General features: G+C 29.7%; 1 protein-coding gene across 1 annotated transcript in view; it reads left to right on the plus strand.

Annotated features, from left to right (window-relative positions):
- The first annotated feature begins 541 nt into the window (after positions 1-541).
- The window catches only part of LOC119606241 (Ig-like and fibronectin type-III domain-containing protein 2), a 124,121-nt gene continuing 100,792 nt past the window's right edge, over positions 542-23,870 (plus strand). The window contains 1 exon segment of the mRNA XM_037959666.1: positions 542-558. The gene's annotated coding sequence lies outside the window, so the exon portion shown is untranslated.

The following is a 23,870-nucleotide window of genomic DNA, read 5'->3' on the forward strand; positions in this document are numbered from 1 at the left end:
TCTCTCTTTCTCTCTCTTCTCCCATAACTTGTCTAGTAGTTAAAGCCAAGAAAAACAGCTGTTGCGTTAACCACCTGATTTGTAATTCAATGTGTGTTTTAGTTTTAAAATTCTATTGCATTTTTAAAGTTATCTATTTATTTATTTTTTTCTAAATGTCTGCTCGTTCAAATCTTTGCTTGACTGCGCTTGACCTTGTAACTGAATGCAAGTTTGTTAATGTTTTTTCTTAATATTTTAGTTTTTCTAAATAATTTTATTTTTTTAAGATTTTTTTTGGTTTTGTGAAATTTTCTACATAAAAAGCTATTGTTTTTTTTAACTATTCTGTGGTTTTATTATTAAATAATTATAATTGTATAATTTTCTGTAAAATTTTTTTAAAAGATTTTTTTTTCACATTATGATTTAATAAAAATATTATTGCATGTCGGGGTTAAAAGCTAAGTATTTTAAATTTCAAATATTTTAATTAAATTATAAAACAAATATTAATATTAAATTTTTATCTCATCTCTTTGCAGATTAGCTGAAAATTGAATTTATTATTATAAAAAAGTAAGTAATTGATTTTTATGTTTAATTTTTAATTAAATTAAAATTTCAAGAATTTTAATCCAAGATAGTTTTCTTATAGAAAACTGTCTATAGACTAGTATAGTTTATAGTCTAGTCTATAGTCTAGTCTATAGTCTAGTCTATAGTCTAGTCTATAGTCTAGTCTATAGTCTAGTCTATAGTCTAGTCTATAGTCTAGTCTATAGTCTAGTCTATAGTCTAGTCTATAGTCTAGTCTATAGTCTAGTCTAGTCTATAGTCTAGTCTATAGTCTAGTCTATAGTCTAGTCTATAGTCTAGTCTATAGTCTAGTCTATAGTCTAGTCTATAGTCTAGTCTATAGTCTAGTCTATAGTCTAGTCTATAGTCTAGTCTATAGTCTAGTCTATAGTCTAGTCTATAGTCTAGTCTATAGTCTAGTCTATAGTCTAGTCTATAGTCTAGTCTATAGTCTAGTCTATAGTCTAGTCTATAGTCTAGTCTATAGTAGTCTATAGTCTAGTCTATAGTCTAGTCTATAGTCTAGTCTATAGTCTAGTCTATAGTCTAGTCTATAGTCTAGTCTATAGTCTAGTCTATAGTCTAGTCTATAGTCTAGTCTATTAGTAGTCTAGTCCAGCGGTTCCCATCGATTTTTACTTCGCGGACCCCTTGAAGAACTTATTTAATTTCGCGGACCCACATACATATTTTGATATCTTATTGTTCTAAATAATTGTCCATCCGAAAATTGACCTAGTTCATTAATTCCTAGGTCTAATAAATGTAGAGATGTCATATCTATAAAATATTCCCGTACTTTGCGAATATATAATATTTCAGATAGGTTTTCAATTGCATGTTTTGAAGATAGAATGACTTCTTTGTTGATATGTTAACATGATGTTTAATTTTATGATCGTGAGATCTTTCATGTTCATTTTTCTTCAAGGTAGCGAAAAGGTTTCTTTATCAAATATTGTCACATGTGCTTAAGGAGTCACGTTTCAAAAATTTGTTGCGATTGCAAAGGGTGAACTGAGTAAGTGAGCTAAGTTTTCGGGAAAATAATATAAGAAAGTTGGACTTCTTCTATGTTGTTGCGGAATGCGTTATCCGCATAATATATGATTTGAACTCTTTGTTAAAGTACTGTGAATTTGGAACTTAAATTTGAATTTTAAAATACCAACGAATTATTTTACTTCATGGTTTTTGGCTACATATTTACGCGAAACGCTATGGATTTTCTGATGTTAATTTAATAATATGTATTGGTCAACAAAATCAAGTTAAAATCTGTGTATCACGTCGGATTGGAATATTTATAAAGATATACATAAAGAGTCACCTCTGTTTTGGAAATATATAATTTTAGTCCTTTCAAACAAGAACACTTTTGCTTACAATTTGATAAACTTAAATCTGTAATAAGCTTGTCTTTGAATTAAACTTCATACTCCGGTACCAGTATCCCTAATTTAATTGTAAGGCAGAGTATTATTTGTCTGAAATAAAAACCATTATTTCAGTACATATACAGGAAATAAAATTACAAATCACGCAATACTTTATTTTATAAAAGTTATACAATAAATTTGTAGGGCCTAGCTTCTTTCCTGATAAACAACCGAAGAAATAAAATTAAAAAAGTCACCAAAAAATTTGGGAGATATTTGTACATACATACATATAAAAGCAGAATATTGTTTATTCATGGTTTTTTTCGTTCGTCTTCGCGGACCCCCTAGGATTTTACTACGGACCACTAGGGTCCGCGGACCCCCATTTGGGAACCGTTGGTCTAGTCTATAGTCTAGTCTATAGTCTAGTTCTATAGTCTAGTCTATAGTCTAGTCTATAGTCTAGTCTATAGTCTAGTCTATAGTCTAGTCTATAGTCTAGTCTATAGTCTAGTCTATAGTCTAGTCTATAGTCTAGTCTATAGTCTAGTCTATAGTCTAGTCTATAGTCTAGTCTATAGTCTAGTCTATAGTCTAGTCTATAGTCTAGTCTATAGTCTAGTCTATAGTCTAGTCTATAGTCTAGTCTATAGTCTAGTCTATAGTCTAGTCTATAGTCTAGTCTATAGTCTAGTCTATAGTCTAGTCTATAGTCTAGTCTATAGTCTAGTCTATAGTCTAGTCTATAGTCTAGTCTATAGTCTAGTCTATAGTCTAGTCTATAGTCTAGTCTATAGTCTAGTCTATAGTCTAGTCTATAGTCTAGTCTATAGTCTAGTCTATAGTCTAGTCTATAGTCTAGTCTATAGTCTAGTCTATAGTGTAGTGCATAGTCTAGTCTATAGTCTAGTCTATAGTCTATAGTCTAGTCTATAGTCTATAGTCTAGTCTATAGTCTATAGTGTAGTCTATAGTCTAGGCTATAGTCTAGTCTATAGTCTAGTCTATAGTCTAGTCTATAGTCTAGTCTATAGTCTAGTCTATAGTCTAGTCTATAGTCTAGTCTATAGTCTAGTCTATAGTCTAGTCTATAGTCTAGTCTATAGTCTAGTCTATAGTCTAGTCTATAGTCTAGTCTATAGTCTAGTCTATAGTCTAGTCTATAGTCTAGTCTATAGTCTAGTCTATAGTCTAGTCTATAGTCTAGTCTAGTCTAGTCTAGTTTATAGTCTATAAACAAGATACTAGTATACTTATCAGGGACTGTTTCCTATTAAACATTTTTTAAAAAATTTCATATTTTCAGTTAATTTATTTTTTTTTTTTGAATATAATCGTTTTAATGATTGACACAATCTGTATTTACTTAATTTTTGTTAAATTTAAATAAAATTATAGTTTTATCAAAAATCTGTCATTTATTTTTTAATTTTTTGTAAAATTGCTATTTGATTAATTTTGCATATATTTATATTTATATTTGTATTTAAATATTTTTGTTTCTGACACTTGTGTCATATACATTTTTTGTTATATAAAATTTAAATCAAATCCTTTGACACTTGTGACAAACTAACTGATTGTGTGTGTGTGTTGGTTTATATAGTTATTGTTTATGTTGTTGTTGTTATTATACAACTTTTAATAAAAACAAACAACTTTAAATGACTTAAATAGAAAAGTTACTAGAAATCTCCTAAATACAAACGTACATACATACATCTCTGTGTTTCATTCTATAATACCCAACTGTATTTGTGTAAATCAAATTGTAATTTAAAGTTTCCTTTTTCTACTCAAACCATTTTGACAAATTTTTGGGTAAATATTGTTTTTAATATACATACTACAGATACAAAACACCCAAAACTAAACTAAATAATGTGTTTTTAAAATATTTATATAGTTTTAAATATGCTGTGTATGTATGTGTGTGTCTCTTTATCTTTGTGCTAGTGTTATTGAATATTTAATAATATTATTTTAAACAATAAAGTTTATTAAACATTTTTGCTATATTTATATTGGATGTGTGTGTGATGGTTCATTTATTTGTTTAAATTTGAAACTTGTAATTTTATTATAATTCTAAATAATTTTCAAAATTCAAAGAAGAAGTTGTTAGTTTTCTGTTAAAGGATATTATGATTAAATAAATATTTGCTGTTGCCAAAAACAATTTGATAATATGATCAGTTTCTATCTTGTGCTGCAAAGGATTAATGTTTGTGTTTAATTGTGAGAACAGAGATTGTAATCAAAAGTTGCCATTTACTTGCCCAACAATAACAATAGCCTTTGTGTATGCTTTATGAAATTATATTTGTGTTAAACAAATATTGTTTATTAATATTTTGAATTTAATTAAAAGTCAAACAAATATTCTGTGTTATCTGATGTAAAGTAACAACTTAAATATAAGAATTTTCCAGGAAAATTTTAGAAATTGATTGCAGAAGTTTTCTGCACTATAGACTAGACTATAGACCAGACTATATACTAGACTAGACTATAAACTAGACTATAGACTAAACTATAGGCTAGGACTGTATATTAGACTATAGACTAGACTGTATATTGACTATAGACTATAGACTAGATAGACTACCTATAGACTAGACTACTAGACTATAGACTAGACTATAGAGTAGACTATAGACTAGACTAGACTATAGAGTAGACTATAGACTAGACTATAGACTAGACTATAGACTAGACTATAGACTAGACTATAGACTAGACTATAGACTAGACTATAGACTAGACTATAGACTAGACTATAGAATAGACTATAGACTAGACTATAGACTAGACTATAGACTAGACTATAGACTAGACTATAGACTAGACTATAGACTGGACTATAGACTAGACTATAGACTAGACTATAGACTAGACTATATCCTAGACTATAGACTAGACTATAGACTAGACTATAGACTAGACTATAGACTAGACTATAGACTAGACTATAGACTAGACTATAGACTAGACTATAGACTAGACTATAGACTAGACTATAGACTAGACTATAGACTGGACTATAGACTAGACTATAGACTAGACTATAGACTAGACTATAGACTAGACTATAGACTAGACTATAGACTAGACTATAGACTAGACTATAGACTAGACTATAGACTAGACTATAGACTAGACTATAGACTAGACTATAGACTAGACTATAGACTAGACTATAGACTAGACTATAGACTAGACTATAGACTAGACTATAGACTAGACTATAGACTAGACTATAGACTAGACTATAGACTAGACTATAGACTAGACTATAGACTAGACTATAGACTAGACTATAGACTAGACTATAGACTAGACTATAGACTAGACTATAGACTAGACTATAGACTAGACTATAGACTAGACTATAGACTAGACTATAGACTAGACTATAGACTAGACTATAGACTAGACTATAGACTAGACTATAGACTAGACTATAGACTAGACTATAGACTAGACTATAGACTAGACTATAGACTAGACTATAGACTAGACTATAGACTAGACTATAGACTAGACTATAGACTAGACTATAGACTAGACTATAGACTAGACTATAGACTAGACTATAGACTAGACTATAGACTAGACTATAGACTAGACTATAGACTAGACTATAGACTAGACTATAGACTAGACTATAGACTAGACTATAGACTAGACTATAGACTAGACTATAGACTAGACTATAGACTAGACTATAGACTAGACTATAGACTAGACTATAGACTAGACTATAGACTAGACTATAGACTAGACTATAGACTAGACTATAGACTAGACTATAGACTAGACTAGACTATAGACTAGACTATAGACAATTTTCTATAGAAAATTGTCCTATAAGAGACATTTTTTATAAAAACTTTATTATAGAATGTTTCTTCTTTAAACTCTTTATTTTGAAACTTGTCTTTTTACTATAGACAAGTATCTGTATTATACTATATTATATAAAAAGATACTTTTTAGGTTTCTTGTCTACAATTGTTTTTCTTTTAGACAGTCCTTTAGTTGTAAATATCTTCAATAAACAGTTGGCAACTTTGGCCTACTGTAGTTGCCGCTATACTTCAGCTACTCATGTTACCTATATGTTGTCTTTAAGCATATTGACTGCTTTACCTAAATCCCAAATATCTTATCAAAATCTTTATTATTTTCAAAATTACAAATAAATTACCTTAAACATACCTAAAGGCATACTAGGCGTATGATTAATATTATTTAAATACTAAAATCATGGAAATCCTTATAAATTTTTCATGTTAAAAGATTTTGTTTTGTAATTAAGGTTAAACTACAAAGAAGACTATAAAGTTGCTAAACAATAAAAAACTTAAGTGAACAAAATGCCTCTACAATATTAAATTGTAACACAAAGTGTTAAAATATTAACAAAAAAATGATTATTTAGTTAACAAAAAGTTTAATGCTGAACCTAATTAGCATATAAATTTAATAAAATAAAACATAGTTAAATAAATTATAAACAGCGACTTTGAATTGAATTAAATTTTTGTAACTTTAAATTAAATAAATTAAAAACAATCAATAATCCACAATTTACGGTCAATATAATAATTTTCATTGTAATTGAATTGTATGGAATTAAAATGTAAATTATGTATTTTTTTTTTCTATAAATTTTGTCTGATCTCAAACAAACAATTATGGCAGAAAAAAAACTGAAATTCAAATATAAATAAATAATTTAACAATTATGGCATAAATTAATAATGGCATAAATTTACAATAAACAATTTTTGTTATTGTTATGCCTCATCAAATAAACATTTAAATCAATTTTCAATGATTTTGTATAACTTACAAAAAAAATATATTGATAATATACTTTTTTTTTAACAGATTAAAAACAAGAATGTTGTAAACAAATTTAAAAAAATATAAATTAATAAGCTATTTTTTTCTAAATGACTTTTTTAATTTAAACAAAAAAAAAAAAAAAAAAAAAAAAAATTAAATAAAAAATAAACTAATAATGTGTTATTAAACTAAATATAAAACCTGTTGAAAATTAATTGTAATTTAATTGAAAATGGCATTTTAATCATAATTAAATGTTTAAAAGTTCTATTCTAATTATCAGCACAGAAATAATAAATGGGGTTATTATGCGGAGAAGGTATTTTATGAAATACAAATTGAAGTGCAATTAAATTTACGAATAAAGGACCTATATATGGTGAAGTATCCCGACAGGACATTCTTCTTGAGACAACTGTTCAACAAAAAATTTTTCTAGAAAAAATTGTTCACCAATGATATTTTTCTATGGAGTCCAAAGAAGTCACTTTTCTAGAGAAAACTGTCCAAACAATAAACTTTTCTATAAGAAAACTGTCTTAACAAGACACTTTTCTATAAGAAAACTGTCTTAACAAGACACTTTTCTATAAGAAAACTGTCTTAACAAGACACTTTTCTATAAGAAAACTGTCTTAACAAGACACTTTTCTATAAGAAAACTGTCTTAACAAGACACTTTTCTATAAGAAAACTGTCTTAACAAGACACTTTTCTATAAGAAAACTGTCTTAACCAGACACTTTTCTATAAGAAAACTGTCTTAACAAGACACTTTCTATAAGAAAACTGTCTTAACAAAACACTTTTCTATAAAAAACTGTCTTAGCAACACACTTTTCTATGAAAAACTGTCTTAAAAAGACACTTTTCTATAAGAAAACTGTTTTAACACGACACTTTTCTATAAGAACACTGTCTTAACAGACACTTTTCTATTGGAAAACTTTCTTAGAAAGACACTTTCTATAAGAAAACTGTCTTAACAAAACACTTTTCTATAAAAAACTGTCTTAGCAACACACTTTTCTATAAAAAAAATGTCTTAAAAAGACACTTTTCTATAAGAAAACAGTCTTAATAAGACATTTTTCTTTAAGAAAACTGTCATAACATGACTCCTTTCTATAACAAAAACTGTCTTAACAAGACACTTATCTATAAGAAAACTGTCTTAACAATACACTTTTCTTTAAGTAAGCAGTCTTAACAAGACAGTTTTCTATAAGAAAACCGTCTTAACAAGACACTTTTCTGTAAGAAAACTGTCTTAACAAAACACTTTGGTTAAATAAAATAATGTAGGTAAAATAACTAGTTAATTAATATTAATCATACGCCCAGTAGGTCATTGAAACTAAAAGATTTAAAACTCTGTAACTTAGTCACGAGTTAAGCGATTTGTATAAAATTTATAATTATGATAATGAATATCTTAAGGTTTTATAAAATGGTCAGAAAACATGTAACGCTTACGATTTCTAGGTGCCACAAGGGGTTAAAAATAAGCACTTGAAGTACCAGACTTTTGTAAGGAATCAAAATAATTCTGAAAAAAAAAATCCTTAGATTTGGAGTCCTAGATCTCTCAAATGTGTGTTTTTATGTTAAGTACTACCCTAATTATTTTCTCAAAAAATTTGTTTATTCATATTCATTCATCCACCAAATTATACAACTGACAGCCCTTTTTGTTTTAAGCACTTTTTTTGTCATTGTATCTCTCTGTGTGTTTTTGTTTGTGGAATATGAATTTTTTTGCTAAATAATTATCTCTAAAATGTCTTTTGTTCAAATGCACATGAAAACGATTAAAATTATGTTGTATGAGTGGTTTATTCGCTGTTGTTGAAAATAAACTAAAAACACAAAGGCATTTTGCTATATGAACACACATACATGATACAAATACATAGAAACACTTTCACATACATAACTACAATTTAGTCTGAACAATAACAAAAAATATACAAAGAACATATAAGAGTAATAAACATTTGTTATTTGTAATCAAAATAATCATAATAATAAAGTATGATTTTGTTGTTGTTGTTGCTGTTGTTTCAATGAAAATTATGGAAAGAATATACATACATAAAGGCATTTATAGTAATGTATGTTGTGTTAAAATACTGTTTAAATAGCATTTTTTTTTTCGTTTAATTTTTGGAAAACATAAAGGTATTTTGTGTAGTGCTAACAAAAGATACCTAAAAATATGCTACAAAAATACACATAAACACAAACAATTTGTATATAAAATAGAGTAAATTTTTGCAACATTAAAATGAATGATACTTGAACAAGTAAAATACAATGAGTGAAAAAAGAATGAAATTACCACATACCGCATACATGAATAAGCATTTAATAGCAGTGAGGAATATAGCGAAAGGTATACTGCAACACTTAGACTGACATAACATTTGTCTCCAATTGAAGACACTTTTCACTGTCTTCAATTGAAGACACTTTTCTATATGAAAATTGTCTCCAATTGAAGACACTTTTCTATATGAAAATTGTCTCCAATTGAAGACACTTTTCTATATGAAAATTGTCTCCAATTGAAGACACTTTTCTATATGAAAATTGTCTCCAATTGAAGACACTTTTCTATATGAAAACTGTCTCCAATTGAAGACACTTTTCTATATGAAAACTGTCTCCAATTGAAGACAACTTTTCTATATGAAAACTGTTTCCAATTGAAGACACTTTTCTATATGAAAACTGTTTCCAATTGAAGACACTTTTCTATATGAAAACTATCTCCAATTGAAGATACTCCTCTTTATGAAAACTTATTTTGGTCGTAGATACTTTTTTAAATGATAATATTGTTTAACATAGTATTTTATAAACTTTTTCTTGGAGACCTACACTACGTATGATTAATAAGTAATTACGACATATCTGCCTTCAAAACCCTGTAACTTTTGAACCATAAAAGATTTTTATAATTTATAAATGGGAAAATATAACCAATAATTCATAGTTTTTGAAGAATTATAATTGAAATTATGTTTGCTGTTAAAATTTTTCTTTCCAAGTGTTTTTAATTAAAATATTTTTTTTTCAAATTTTTCGTGTACTTATTATTATGTTTTCAAACTGTTTTTACAACAAACATAAATGTTAAATATAAACCAAACATGTTACAATACTAATACAACACCACACACATACACACAACACACAATGTAAAATATTTATGGGTGTTTACTCTTCACAACTCCTCTTACTGCAATTTGACACCCACTCTTGAAATGAAATAGACCCACAGAACAACAACACATTAACACAACCCTCTCTTAAGCTTAAGTGTTTATGTCTGTGTTTGTTTTATTTAAGAATTTGTTACACATACTTCTACATTCGCTTTTAGGTATTTATGAATTCTGGTTCATGGTATTAATTATAGCTTTTATAGTTTTTAAATACATATTTTTTTTCAACAAAAATTTTGCAATGTTGAACTGCACTCTTAAGAGGTTTTATTAACGTTTCCTTCGAAGGCAAGGGAAAGGCAAAAAGGTGTTTCAATTCTACATTAATTTTAGTAAATATTTTCCCACAAATATTGCCAAATTATTGTTGTAGAGTGGGAGGGGAATGTGTATGTGTATAAATGTAAGTAGTTTACATGAGTGTGGTTATTATCTATGTGTCTAAGTTTTGGTTGTTTTTGTATATGTTCGAAACAACACATATTTTTGCTCATTATTCAGCATAACACAAAATGTAATAATGAACATTTTTGCTATAAAACTTCTTTCCCCTTGCGAGCCCGCTCCAAAAAGTAAGGGTTTCTTTAAATAAAAACCCTAAACAAACACTTGCACCCAAAATACAGACATCGTTACAGAACTACAATTTACAATTAACAATGTATAAACAATTGGTATTTTGCAAAATTTGTATGAAAGCTGGGCTGGCAGTTTGCTCATGTGTGTGTGTGCGTGTTTGTTTTTGTGTTGGCTTATACATGTGTTTAAACATTGTTGTCTGTATGTACGTATGTCTGTTTGTTTGTGTCTGTGTGAATATTTTATAATATTTTGGAATACAAGTAATGAGACCATGGTTGTGTTATGTGTGACAACCATTTTGCTTTTACAAATAAACACATACCAAAAAATTGTATTCGTTACAAACACATATACACACACCCACTTACAAACGCCATTCTTTCTGTCATACGCATAATTTAGTTGCATACAGTTTTATATACAAATACACATATACATTCACACATACATATTAAACAAATTGCCAAGCATTTTTGATGTTTTTTTCTGTTTGGGTTTAATTAACAAATGACACCAACTGCCTTTTTAAAGACATTCTATGAAGAAAACTGCCTACCTTAGACACTTTCCTAAAAAAACTGCCCAAAAGCTTTTATAAGAAAAACTGCCTCCAAATTACACTTTTCTATTGAAAGCTCAGCCATGAAAAGAGATTTTTCTATAGAACATTGCCTTTGAAAAGTTATGTTTTGTAAAAAACTGCCGCTATAAAATAATTTTTCAAAAAAACTGCACAAAAATTAAAGCTAGTTTAAAAAGTAACTTGTAAAAGAAAAACTGCCTCAAAAGGATAGTTTTGAATGAAACACTGCCCCCAAAAGCAAACTCAGCTTTTGAGTAATGGCTTTGAAAATAATTTCTATACAGAAAACTGCCACTATAGTACTCTTTTCTGGTAGAAAACTGTCTATTAAAGAAACCTCAACTAAAAATAAACTTTTGTAAGAAAAACTGCTTCAAAAAGAAAGTTTTATATGAAACACTGCTTTGAAATTTTACTTTGCTAAAGAACACTGCCCTTGCAAAGAATTTGTATGTTGAAAACTGTCACTTTAAGACATTTTTTTGTAGAAAACTGCCCAAAAAATATTTAAAAGTAATCTTTTGTAAGAAAAATTGCTTCAAAAAGAAAGTTTTTTATAAAGCACTGCCTTTAAAAAAGTATTTATCTTTTTTTGTAAAAAACTGCCCAAAGTTGAAAACTGTTTTAGGAGGAATTTTTATAAGGAAATCTGCCTTAAAATACATTTCTGTAGAAAAAACTGACTTGATTATTCAATTTTCTATAGAACACTGCCTTGGAAGAGAACTTTAAAGTAAACTGTCTTAAAAAATAAGCTTTTAAAAGAAAAACTGATTCGAAAATACAGCTTTCTTTCTTTTCTATAGAACACTGCCGCTATATGTCGCTTTTCTATACAAAGCTGCTTTAAAACGAAAAAAAACTGTTTTATAGAAATACTTTTGTAGAAAAAGCAGCCTTGATAAGAAACATATCTATAGAATACTGCCTTCGAAAATAAATTTTGCGGTAAAAAACTGCCTCAAAAATCTGAAGAAAACTGCTTTGAAAAAGTTTTATGAAACATTGTCTCAAAAAGATACTTTTATATAGAAAACAGTAAAAATAATTGTCTGTAGAAAACTGCTGTACCAATCTTCTTTTTCTGAATAACTGTCTTGAGTGGAGTATGTTATCACAGCAGTTTTCTTGTGAAAAATAGTTTTCTTCTATAGAAAAGTGTCGTCTTTATGGAAGAAAGTTTTTCAAAAGTATTAATTTTGTTAATTATTTTAAAATCCAAGAAAATACTTTTTTTTTTTAAAAAAAGTACCAAATTAACAAAAAAGTACTTTTTGCGAATTTTTAAAATGTTGTTTTGTAAAGTTGGTCCCAATAAGTATATTTAACTAATTTAGCATCCAATTGTTGACTAAACTTACCTACACTTACATACATATATAAGTGTTTTGAATGTATTGCTAAATGTAGACATGTGCGTGGGTGTGTGTGAGTGTGTAACTGTCTGTTTGTATTAAGCGCATAAAATAATTAAATTTCCAATTAGACTCACATGTGAAAATTATTATTGCCAAAAATAAAATAAAAAAAAACTTTCTCCTTGTTATAATTATTGTTGTTGTTGCTTCTGTGCTCATTTATAATGTGCACAACATTTTAGCGTATTTATTGTTGTCCTTGCTGTTGCTGCTACTGATGTTGTTTAGGGCTTTTTTTCAATTTTAGTTTGTAAATGATGTTTTTGTTGTCATCGTTGTTGTTGTTGTGTATTATTGCTGTTTTATATCTTGTTGTCATTTAGTGTTATTATTTTTGTTGTCATTGTTGTAGATTTTGCGTTTTTGTGGTTGTCATCAACAAACAAAATAAACAAATGAATGAACAAGGAACAATAACAACAGCAGCAGTAGCATTAAAACAACAACAACTAAAACAATAAAAACAACAAATATATTTGGCAAAGTATTTAAATATTATAGACAATGTTGGTTTTTGAAGGGAAAACAGAAGATTTAAAGGGAAACCTAAAGATCGTTATAGAAATATTTCAAATGAATTTGTCTCCATGTGATTGTGTGTGTGTGTGTTTTATTATATTTACAACTGTATTTATATGTTTAACATATATAGATACATTTACACTAGTATCTATTACCTACACATTTTCACTGGCATTAGAAACAACAACGACAAATAAAACCAACTAGCAAAAAACAACTTTCAATTAAAATTATATTTAACATCTTTAACAAAGACCTGATGGTAGAATTTCTAACTTATACAGAATTATTACACAAACTAAAAGCTATTTGTTTACTGTATGTGTGTGTTAACAGGATATTGTGTAAATGTATGAATATTTTGTGAACAAATACTTTCACATATCTCTTATATAAAATATTGTCATCTTTGTAAATGAAAATATTTATTAATTTAAATAGAATTTTCTCGGTAACAAGTAACTTTAACCATTAGTTTTGTAACTACAGCAACAACTGTAATAATGTTATGAAAAACTACAACAACAATAATAATAAGAGAAATTGCTATTTCTGTATAAACACCATATTACCTTTTTGGTTAACTAAATAAGATTTGCAAGCCACTTTGCACGAATTATTCTTGAAATTCATTTACATACTTTCTCAAGACAGTTTTTGTTGTTCTAGTTCTGTTCTAGTTCTGTTTAGTTCTGTTCTAGTTCTGTTCTAGTTCTGTTCTAGTTCTGTTCTAGTTCTGTTCTAGTTCTGTTCTAGTTCTGTTCTAGTTCTGTTCTAGTTCTGTTCTAGTTCTGTTCTAGTTCTGTTCTAGTTCTGTTCTAGTTCTGTTCTAGTTCTGTTCTAGTTCTGTTCTAGTTCTGTTCTGTTCTAGTTCTGTTCTGTTCTAGTTCTGTTCTAGTTCTGTTCTGTTCTAGTTCTGTTCTAGTTCTGTTCTATTGTTCTGTTTCTAGTTCTGTTCTAGTTCTTCTGTTCTAGTTCTGTTCGGTTCTAGTTCTGTTCTGTTCTAGTTCTAGTTCTGTTCTAGTTCTGTTCTGTTCTAGTTGTTCTAGTTCTGTTCTAGTTCTGTTCTAGTTCTGTTCTAGTTCTGTTCTAGTTCTGTTCTAGTTCTGTTCTAGTTCTGTTCTAGTTCTGTTCTAGTTCTGTTCTAGTTCTGTTCTAGTTCTGTTCTAGTTCTGTTCTAGTTCTGTTCTAGTTCTGTTCTAGTTCTGTTCTAGTTCTGTTCTAGTTCTGTTCTAGTTCTGTTCTAGTTCTGTTCTAGTTCTGTTCTAGTTCTGTTCTAGTTCTGTTCTAGTTCTGTTCTAGTTCTGTTCTAGTTCTGTTCTAGTTCTGTTCTAGTTCTGTTCTAGTCTGTTCTAGTTCTGTTCTAGTTCTGTTCTAGTTCTGTTCTAGTTCTGTTCTAGTTCTGTTCTAGTTCTGTTCTAGTTTTGTTCTAGTTCTGTTCTAGTTCTGTTCTAGTTCTAGTTTTGTTCTAGTTTTGTTCTAGTTTTGTTCTAGTTTTGTTCTAGTTTTGTTCTAGTTGTTCTAGTTCTGTTCTAGTTCTGTTCTAGTTCTGTTCTAGTTCTGTTCTAGTTCTGTTCTAGTTCTGTTCTAGTTCTGTTCTAGTTCTGTTCTAGTTCTGTTCTAGTTCTGTTCTAGTTCTGTTCTTGTTCTGTTCTTGTTCTGTTCTTGTTCTGTTCTAGTTCTGTTCTAGTTCTGTTCTAGTTCTGTTCTAGTTCTGTTCTAGTTCTGTTCTAGTTCTGTTCTAGTTTTGTTCTAGTTCAGTTCTAGTTCTGTTCTAGTTCTAGTTCTGTTCTAGTTCTGTTCTAGTTCTGTTCTAGTTCTGTTCTAGTTCTGTTCTAGTTCTGTTCTAGTTCTGTTCTAGTTCTGTTCTAGTTCTGTTCTAGTTCTGTTCTAGTTCTATTCTAGTTCTGTTCTAGTTCTGTTCTAGTTCTGTTCTAGTTCTGTTCTAGTTCTGTTCTAGTTCTGTTCTAGTTCTGTTCTAGTTCTGTTCTAGTTCTGTTCTAGTTCTGTTCTAGTTCTGTTCTAGTTCTGTTCTAGTTCTGTTCTAGTTCTGTTCTAGTTCTGTTCTAGTTCTGTCTAGTTCTGTTCTAGTTCTGTTCTAGTTCTGTCGTTTCTAGTTCATGTTCTAGTTCTGTTTCTAGTTCTGTTCTAGTTTCTGTTCTAGTTCTGTTCTAGTGCTGTTCTAGTGCTGTCTAGTTCTGTTCTAGTTCTGTTCTAGTTCTGTTCTAGTTCTGTTCTAGTTCTGTTCTAGTTCTGTTCTAGTTCTGTTCTGAGTTCTGTTCTAGTTCTGTTCTAGTTTCGTTCTAGTTCTGTTCTAGTTCTGTTCTAGTTTCTGTTCTAGTTCTGTTCTAGTTCTGTTCTAGTTCTGTTCAGTTCTGTCTAGTTCTGTCTAGTTCTGTTCTAGTTTGTTCTAGTTTCTGTCTAGTTCTGTTCTAGTTCTGTTCTAGTTCTGTTCTAGTTCTGTTCTAGTTCTGTTCTAGTTCTGTTCTAGTTCTGTTCTAGTTCTGTTCTAGTTCTGTTCTAGTTTCTGTTCTAGTTCTGTTCTAGTTCTGTTCTAGTTCTGTTCTAGTTCTGTTCTAGTTCTGTTCTAGTTCTGTCTAGTTCTGTTCTAGTTCTGTTCTAGTTCTGTTCTAGTTCTGTTCTAGTTCTGTTCTAGTTCTGTTCTAGTTCTGTTCTAGTTCTGTTCTAGTTCTGTTCTAGTTCTGTTCTAGTTCTGTTCTAGTTCTGTTCTAGTTCTGTTCTAGTTCTGTTCTAGTTCTGTTCTAGTTCTGTTCTAGTTCTGTTTCTAGTTCTGTTCTAGTTCTGTTCTAGTTCTGTTCTAGTTCTGTTTTAGTTCTGTTCTAGTTCTGTTCTAGTTCTGTTCTAGTTCTGTTCTAGTTCTGTTCTAGTTCTGTTCTAGTCTTGTTCTAGGTTTGTTCTAGTTCGGTTCTGTTCTAGTTATTACTGGTTCTCTTTTAGGTTTGTTCTAGTTCTCTTCTAAGTTTGTTCTAGTTCTGCTTTCGCCCATTCATTCCTCTAAACCCTTAGAAATAAACTGCTCAAGGAACAATTTTTCATATGTTTTAATACCATTTACAATTCTTCATAATTTTCCACTATAACTTTATTATAATGAACCAGTTTCTTTGTGGTGTTTTTTAATTAAATAGATTTGTTAATTATGTTGAAATTTACTTTATTAATATTTAAACAACTTGTTGTATTTATTTAAACGATGGTTTCAGTATAATATTCTTTTTTTGGCACAAACATATAATGAAAATAATAATGATGTTGATGATGACGATTATTATAGAATAGCTTATTATAGAGTACAAATTCTTAGTTGTGAAACAATTAAATTTTTGGGAAATTTATTTGCAAGGCCATTAGCATTTGTTTCTATTTGTTCTGGTTCATGTATAAAAAGTAGTACATGCTGGCAGCAGACAGAGAGAGAGAGAGTGAAACCACAACAAATTAAACTAAAAATTAGAGAAAATATAAATTTTAATAATAAAATGGGTTAGAAAATGGTTAAACAAATGGCCAAATAAACAACAACAGCAACAATAGGATTTAAATGGTTGAGACAGTTAGTCGTATGGACGCCTAAATAAATGTATTGCCAGATGAATGTTTAAGAGAATTTGGAGCCAAAAGAGAATTTTATAAATTAATTAACACAACAAGACATTAGAGTTTATGTTGAAAAGAGAAATTGAAGCCCAAACAGGAAACTAAATTAAAATTATAATAAAATAAGGATAATAGAAATTAAAGGGCTCATAAAATTTATTAAAAAGAAGTTTTATTTTAACACTGAAAAGAAAAAGTAATTAAAAAAAGAGTTAAGAACATAATTAAAATTTAATGGTTTTAATAATAAAAAATAATTGACCCTAAATAGTTAAAATATGTGAAGAAAAAATTTGTCTTCTTGGGTTCAAAGAGTTTTTGTATAGAAAAATTACTTCATACTTCTGAAGGCATTGTTCTTTAGAAACGATTTATATTTTAAAAATTTTATATATTTCCTAGTTTCTTTGTTTAAATCGAAATTCTCCTTAACCCGGCAAATTGAACGTTATTAATGTAATTATTTTCTTGTGGTTTTTAAGAAGTGATTTCAGCAATGTGCTGCATTAGTATGTTTATATGGATTTTGTGGTTCTGTGTTTGTGTGTGTTTTAGATTTCTCTGTAATTAAATTTAAGTGTATATAAACTATGAATATTTATCACTTGGCAAAAAGTGAAAAAAATTCACAAACAAAAAAATCTCAAAAACCACAAAATAATCTTAATTTAAAGCTAATTTAGTCAAAACTTCTACACACATACAACGACTTAAGACTTAATTTGTTGTATTTTTTTTTGTTGTAGTTAAATTATGTGGTAGAGGAAATAAATTTATTATAAAATAAGTTGAAATTTTCACTTGCACACGTACTTACATTAGTGTTAATGGAAAAATATCTAGGAAAAATAAATGAGAAAACTGTATGAAATTGTTTCTGTAGTTGTCGAGGATATTTTTGTTGCTGTTGCTAAACTGTTTTTCATTGAGTGTTTAACAGGCTGTAAGTGAATACTTGACATAAACACACTAAAGTGCAATCACATGCATGCACTTCACTCTCTCTCAGAACACATAGTAACATATTCGAAAAATATACATATAACAAAAACACAAAAATCATAGTATACTTTCAGGTTGTTTTCTAAACGAAAAATGTATAAAATTAAAATTTTCAAATTATTTTTCACACATGCAGGATATAAATGTGTAGTTTCAACTATAAGACAGCTAAGAGTAAAGGAAAGAAGAGCAAAGAAAACTAATAGTTAGTTTAAATGTTTGGCTTTGTTGTTCATACCTGAGTTTTGTTGTTGCAAAACTAAACAACACTCTTGGCACGCATAATTTTGCCTCAAGTGACGTTTAGCTCACACCTTAAACCGACAACAATTGTTAGTTGTTTGCTATTTTTACTGTTGTTGGTGTTGTTGTCAAAGTTTTTTGTTTGTTTGTTTCTTTATTTTTGTGAATGCATACAAAAATCACACATACATACACGAAAAATAACAAAAAAGGAAGAAAACTCCCCAACACGTTTAAAGGCAACAAACCGACAGGCATCAACATGAACATATAGAGAAATATACAAAGCAGACATGTGAGGGAAATGTTGGATAAGAGGAATTTTCTAAACAACATTTTTCTAGTTCAGTTCTAGTTCGGTTCTAGTTCAGTTCTAGTTCAGTTCAGTTCAAGTTCAGTTCAAGTTCAGTTCAAGTAGTTCAGTTCTAGTTCAGTTCTAGTTCAGTTCTAGTTCAGTTCTAGTTCAGTTCTAGTTCAGTTCTAGTTCAGTTCTAGTTCAGTTCTAGTTCAGTTCTAGTTCAGTTCTAGTTCAGTTCTAGTTCAGTTCTAGTTCAGTTCTAGTTCAGTTCTAGTTCAGTTCTAGTTCAGTTCTAGTTCAGTTCTAGTTCAGTTCTAGTTCAGTTCTAGTTCAGTTCTAGTTCAGTTAGTTCAGTTCTAGTTCAGTTCTAGTTCAGTTCTAGTTCAGTTCTAGTTCAGTTCTAGTTCAGTTCTAGTTCAGTTCTAGTTCAGTTCTAGTTCAGTTCTAGTTCAGTTCTAGTTCAGTTCTAGTTCAGTTCTAGTTCAGTTCTAGTTCAGTTCTAGTTCAGTTCTAGTTCAGTTCTAGTTCAGTTCTAGTTCAGTTCTAGTTCAGTTCTGTTCAGTTCTAGTTCTGTTCTAGTTCTGTTCTAGTTCTGTTCTAGTTCTGTTCTAGTTCTGTTCTAGTTCTGTTCTAGTTCTGTTCTAGTTCTGTTCTAGTTTTGTTCTAGTTCTGTTCTAGTTCTGTTCGTTCTAGTGTTCTAGTTTGTTCTAGTTCTGTTCTAGTTCTGTTCTAGTTATGTTCTAGTTCTGTTCTAGTTCTGTTCTAGTTCTGTTCTAGTTCTGTTCTAGTCTGTTCTAGTTCTGTTCTAGTTCTGTTCTAGTTCTGTTATAGTTCTGTTCTAGTCTGTTCTAGTTCTGTTCTAGTTCTGTTCTAGTTCTGTTCTAGTTTCTAGTTCTGTTCTAGTTCTGTAGTTTGTTCTAGTTCTGTTCTAGTCTGTTCTAGTTCTGTTCTAGTTCTAGTTCGGTTCTAGTTCTGTTCTAGTTCTGTTCTAGGTTCTGTTCTAGTTCTGTTTCTAGTTCTGTTCTTTCTGTCTAGTTCTGTTCTAGTTCTGTTCTAGTTCTGTTCTAGTTCTGTTCTAGTTCTGTCTAGTTCTGTTCTAGTTCTGTTCTAGTTCTAGTTCGTTCTAGTTCTGTTCTAGTTCTGTTCGAGTTCGGTGCTAGTTCTGTTCTATGTTCTGTTCTAGTTCTGTTCTAGTTCTGTTCTAGTTCTGTTCTAGTTCTGTTCTAGTTCTGTTCTAGTTCTGTTCTAAGTTGTTCTAGTTTCTAGTTCTTGGTCTATTCTAGTTCTAGTTCTGTTCTAGTTCTGTCTAGTTTCTAGTTCTAGTTTCTAGTTCGGTTCTAGTTCTGTTCTAGTTCTGTTCTAGTTCTGTGTCTTAGTTCTGTTCTAGTTGTTCTAGTTCGTTAGTTCTGTTCTAGTTCTGTGTCTGTTCTAGTATGTTAGTCTGTTCTAGTTCCTTAGTTCTAGTCTCTGTTCTAGTTCTGTTCTAGTTCTGTGTCTATGTTCTGTTCTAGTTCTGTTCTAGTTCTGTCTAGTTCTGTTCTAGTTCTGTTCTAGTTCTGTTCTAGTTCTGTTCTAGTTCTGTTCTAGTTCTGTTCTAGTTCTGTTCTAGTTCTGTTCTAGTTCTGTTCTAGTTCTGTTCTAGTTCTGTTCTAGTTCGTCTCTGTTCTAGTTCTGTTCTAGTTCTGTTCTAGTTTGTTCTAGTTCTGTTCTAGTTCTGTTCTAGTTCTGTTCTAGTTCTGTTCTAGTTCTGTTCTAGTTCTGTTCTAGTTCTGTTCTAGTTCTGTTCTAGTTCTGTTCTAGTTCTGTTCTAGTTCTGTTCTAGTTCTGTTCTAGTTCTGTTCTAGTTCTGTTCTAGTTCTGTTCTAGTTCTGTTCTAGTTCTGTTCTAGTTTGTTCTAGTTCTGTTCTAGTTCTGTTCTAGTGTTCTAGTTCTGTTCTAGTTCTGTTCTAGTTCTGTTCTAGTTGTGTTCTAGTTCTGTTCTAGTTCTGTTCTAGTTCTGTTCTAGTTCTGTTCTAGTTCTGTTCTAGTTCTGTTCTAGTTCTGTTCTAGTTCTGTTCTAGTTCTGTTCTAGTTCAGTCCTAGTTCTGTTCTAGTTCAGTTCTAGTTCAGTTATTTTTAAATGTCTTTTAAAGAGAATTACTTTCTCCCTGACCCAATATTTATTTATATAATAAAGAGAACAGTGTGTCATTTATAGCATAATGCAAACTCTCACACACAGACATTAAATGGTTTCTATAAATTCACACATGCAAACATTAAAGTTTTTCCTTTAACAAATTTCTATGTGTATGTGTGCGTATAATTGAGTGTGTGTTTTCTAAAAATAATGCATTTTATACAAAAACAAAAGCTACAACAACAAAATCCTATTGGCTTTTTTCAGCAATTTTGTTTTTCATACCTTTTTTATGCTTAAAACGTATTAATAAAGAAAATATGGAGCAGGATGTGAAAAGAAGGATGAAAGCTTTGTGTATATGTAAAGCTATTAAATGAAGTATTTAGCTATGTATGTATATGCATTTTCTTTTGTAATGTATCTATGTGTGTGTGTGTGGGTATGTGTTTAATTTATCACTTAAAGCCATGTGTTTCGTATTATTTTTTTGTTTTATGCTATACTTCTTGGCTTTATATCATCATCACTTTACTCCTCCTCCCTGCGAAATAAACCAGGAATCCTCCTTCTTATTCTGGTTTTGGTATAAAATTTATATTTCTTGGTATGTGTATATCTTCATATAATAGTTGAGAAGCTTTGTGTGTTTGTTGTTGTTGTTGTCAGAAAAGTACTTTTAAATGCTGTTTATCTTCACATGACAATTTAACTTTATCTTTTGCTTGATGCCTTTTACTTGTTGGTTTGTTGATTGTATTTTCTATGTTTCGTTACATACTTATACTTATGTACATATTTTGTATGCAACACAACGACAACAGCAGCAACATCAAAAAATATGCAGGCAGTCAAGTTATAAGACAGTTAGACAGATGCGGAAGAATGAAAGTATATGAAACGTATGAGTACGTTTTAAAGGATGGGCTGACATTTCAACAGCAACAGCTTTAAATTGACATAAAAGGGAAATTTGTTTCTTATACTTTTCATGCTAAAAGTTTGAGGGATTTTCTACTAAATACAGTTTAAATTTACAAACTGGAGAAGAGATTTTCTTAGAATTTATAAGGCAAACGTACGTAGTCAGTTTGCGTTTAGAAAAGTGTATTCTTTAAGACGTTTTGTTTTAGAAGACTTTTCTTTTAGAGAATATTTTCCTCTAGGAAAGTGTTTTTCTCTTGTAGATAAAATTTTCGACGTAAATGGAGTTCGTGCAAAAAAAAAAATACTTTTTCAAAAAGTATTAAATCTATAAAAGCACTTTTTTACAAAACAAAACAAATTACATTTTCCTGAAGTTATTTTATTTGCAAATTATGTAAAAATCTATAAAAAGTACCTTTTGAAAAAAGTACCAGATATGCAAAAAAGTACTTTTTGCAAAAAGTACCAAATTAGATAAACTGTGTCCCTTTGTATGAATAATCCATTACTTAAAGAAACTCTTAAACATTTTGTTTTAGTACCATTTTATTTACAACTTTTGGTACTGATGCAACCATTTCCTTTCAAACCATTTATCACATCTTTTCAGGCAGAAAAAAAAAACCCGTCCACCTCCTTTTCCAATCTATTTATACAACTTAATTTATTCTTCCTACTACTTATGCATACTCAACTACACGTACTTCTTTTCTTTTTCAACTTCCTATCCACCAACATCATCAACACCAGCTCCTTTATAGAGAAGACTTTGTTGAGAAAAAAAAAAAAAAACGATACAAGACAACATGTCATTTGTATTGTATGCGTTGCGAAATGTACAGACATACAACTGTATGCAAATTTATGTTTATCATGACGTCCTTTTTGTAAAGTTGAGTATTTAGAATAGAAATAAGAGGAAACAGCGGAAAAAAACCATGATGGAAAATGTTTTAATTCATGCGGGAATTATTTAAATTTTCTCTCCACTTTAATGGTGTTAATAGTTTGCAATCAAGTACGCGTTGTCTGGGCTGACTATGTTGCATGCAAATATAAATAACAGCAGCAGCTAGGAGTAGTAACAACAGCATAACAATAGCAATAGCATTATAATACAAACAACAAAACAAAATACAAAATAACAACCTCCTAACAACAAGCGTACCAGGAATACCAGTACAACAACAAAGCAACTAAAGCATGCATCATGATGCATTTAAGCAAGAAAACCATTCATTTTATCGTTGTGTTACTGCCACTTTACACATATTTAATGCATGGATGTGTGTGAGAGTGTTCACATTGTAAACTAAAATGTTGAGCAAGTGTTAATACAAGAGTGAGCTGTTAAGGAGGAGGCAGTAGAGAAAGTTTTAGAGGAGTGTGTGTTCGCTAGGGTATGCATATGTTAATTTTGAATTCAGGGGAAAAGAGGGCAGGAGGAACAGGAAATTGTATACTTAAGGTGACAATTTTTAAAATTTTACAGGATTTTCTTTAAAAATTGGCTCTAGTATAAAAACTAGTCTATAGTTTAGTATATAGTCTAGTCTATACTCTAGTCTATAGTCTAGTCTATAGTCTAGACTATAGTATAGTCTATAGTATAGTCTATAGTCTAGTCTATACTCTAGTCTATAGTCTAGTCTATAGTCTAGTCTATAGTCTAGTCTATAGTCTAGTCTATAGTCTAGTCTATAGTCTAGTCTATAGTCTAGTCTATAGTCTAGTCTAAAGTCTAGTCTATAGTCTAGTCAATAGTCTAGTCTATAGTCTAGTCTATAGTCTAGTCTATAGTCTAGTCTATAGTCTAGTCTATAGTCTAGTCTATAGTCTAGTCTATAGTCTAGTCTATAGTCTAGTCTATAGTCTAGTCTATAGTCTAGTCTATAATCTAGTCTATAGTCTAGTCTATTGTCTAGTCTATAGTCTAGTCTATAGTCTAGTCTATAGTCTAGTCTATAGTCTAGTCTAGTCTAGTCTATAGCCTAGTCTATAGTCTAGTCTATAGTCTAGTCTATAGTCTAGTCTATAGTCTAGTCTATAGTCTAGTCTATAGTCTAGTCTATAGTCTAGTCTTTAGTCTAGTCTATAGTCTAGTCTATAGTCTAGTCTATAGTCTAGTCTATAGTCTAGTCTATAGTCTAGTTTATAGTCTAGTTTATAGTCTAGTCTATAGTCTAGTCTATAGTCTAGTCTATAGTCTAGTCTATAGTCTAGTCTATAGTCTAGTCTATAGTCTAGTTTATAGTCTAGTTTATAGTCTAGTCTATAGTCTAGTCTATAGTCTAGTCTATAGTCTAGTCTATAGTCTAGTCTATAGTCTAGTCTATAGTCTAGTCTATAGTCTAGTCTATAGTCTAGTCTATAGTCTAGTCTATAGTCTAGTCTATAGTCTAGTCTATAGTCTAGTCTATAGTCTAGTCTATAGTCTAGTCTATAGTCTAGTCTATAGTCTAGTCTATAGTCTAGTCTATAGTCTAGTCTATAGTCTAGTCTTGTCTTCCATGGAAATCTTCTGCGATACATGG

This window comes from Lucilia sericata, unplaced genomic scaffold (assembly GCF_015586225.1).
Source record: "Lucilia sericata isolate MDLA Ls3-8-SP2 unplaced genomic scaffold, ASM1558622v1 Contig000563F_arrow, whole genome shotgun sequence".
Classification (NCBI taxonomy): domain Eukaryota; kingdom Metazoa; phylum Arthropoda; class Insecta; order Diptera; family Calliphoridae; genus Lucilia; species Lucilia sericata.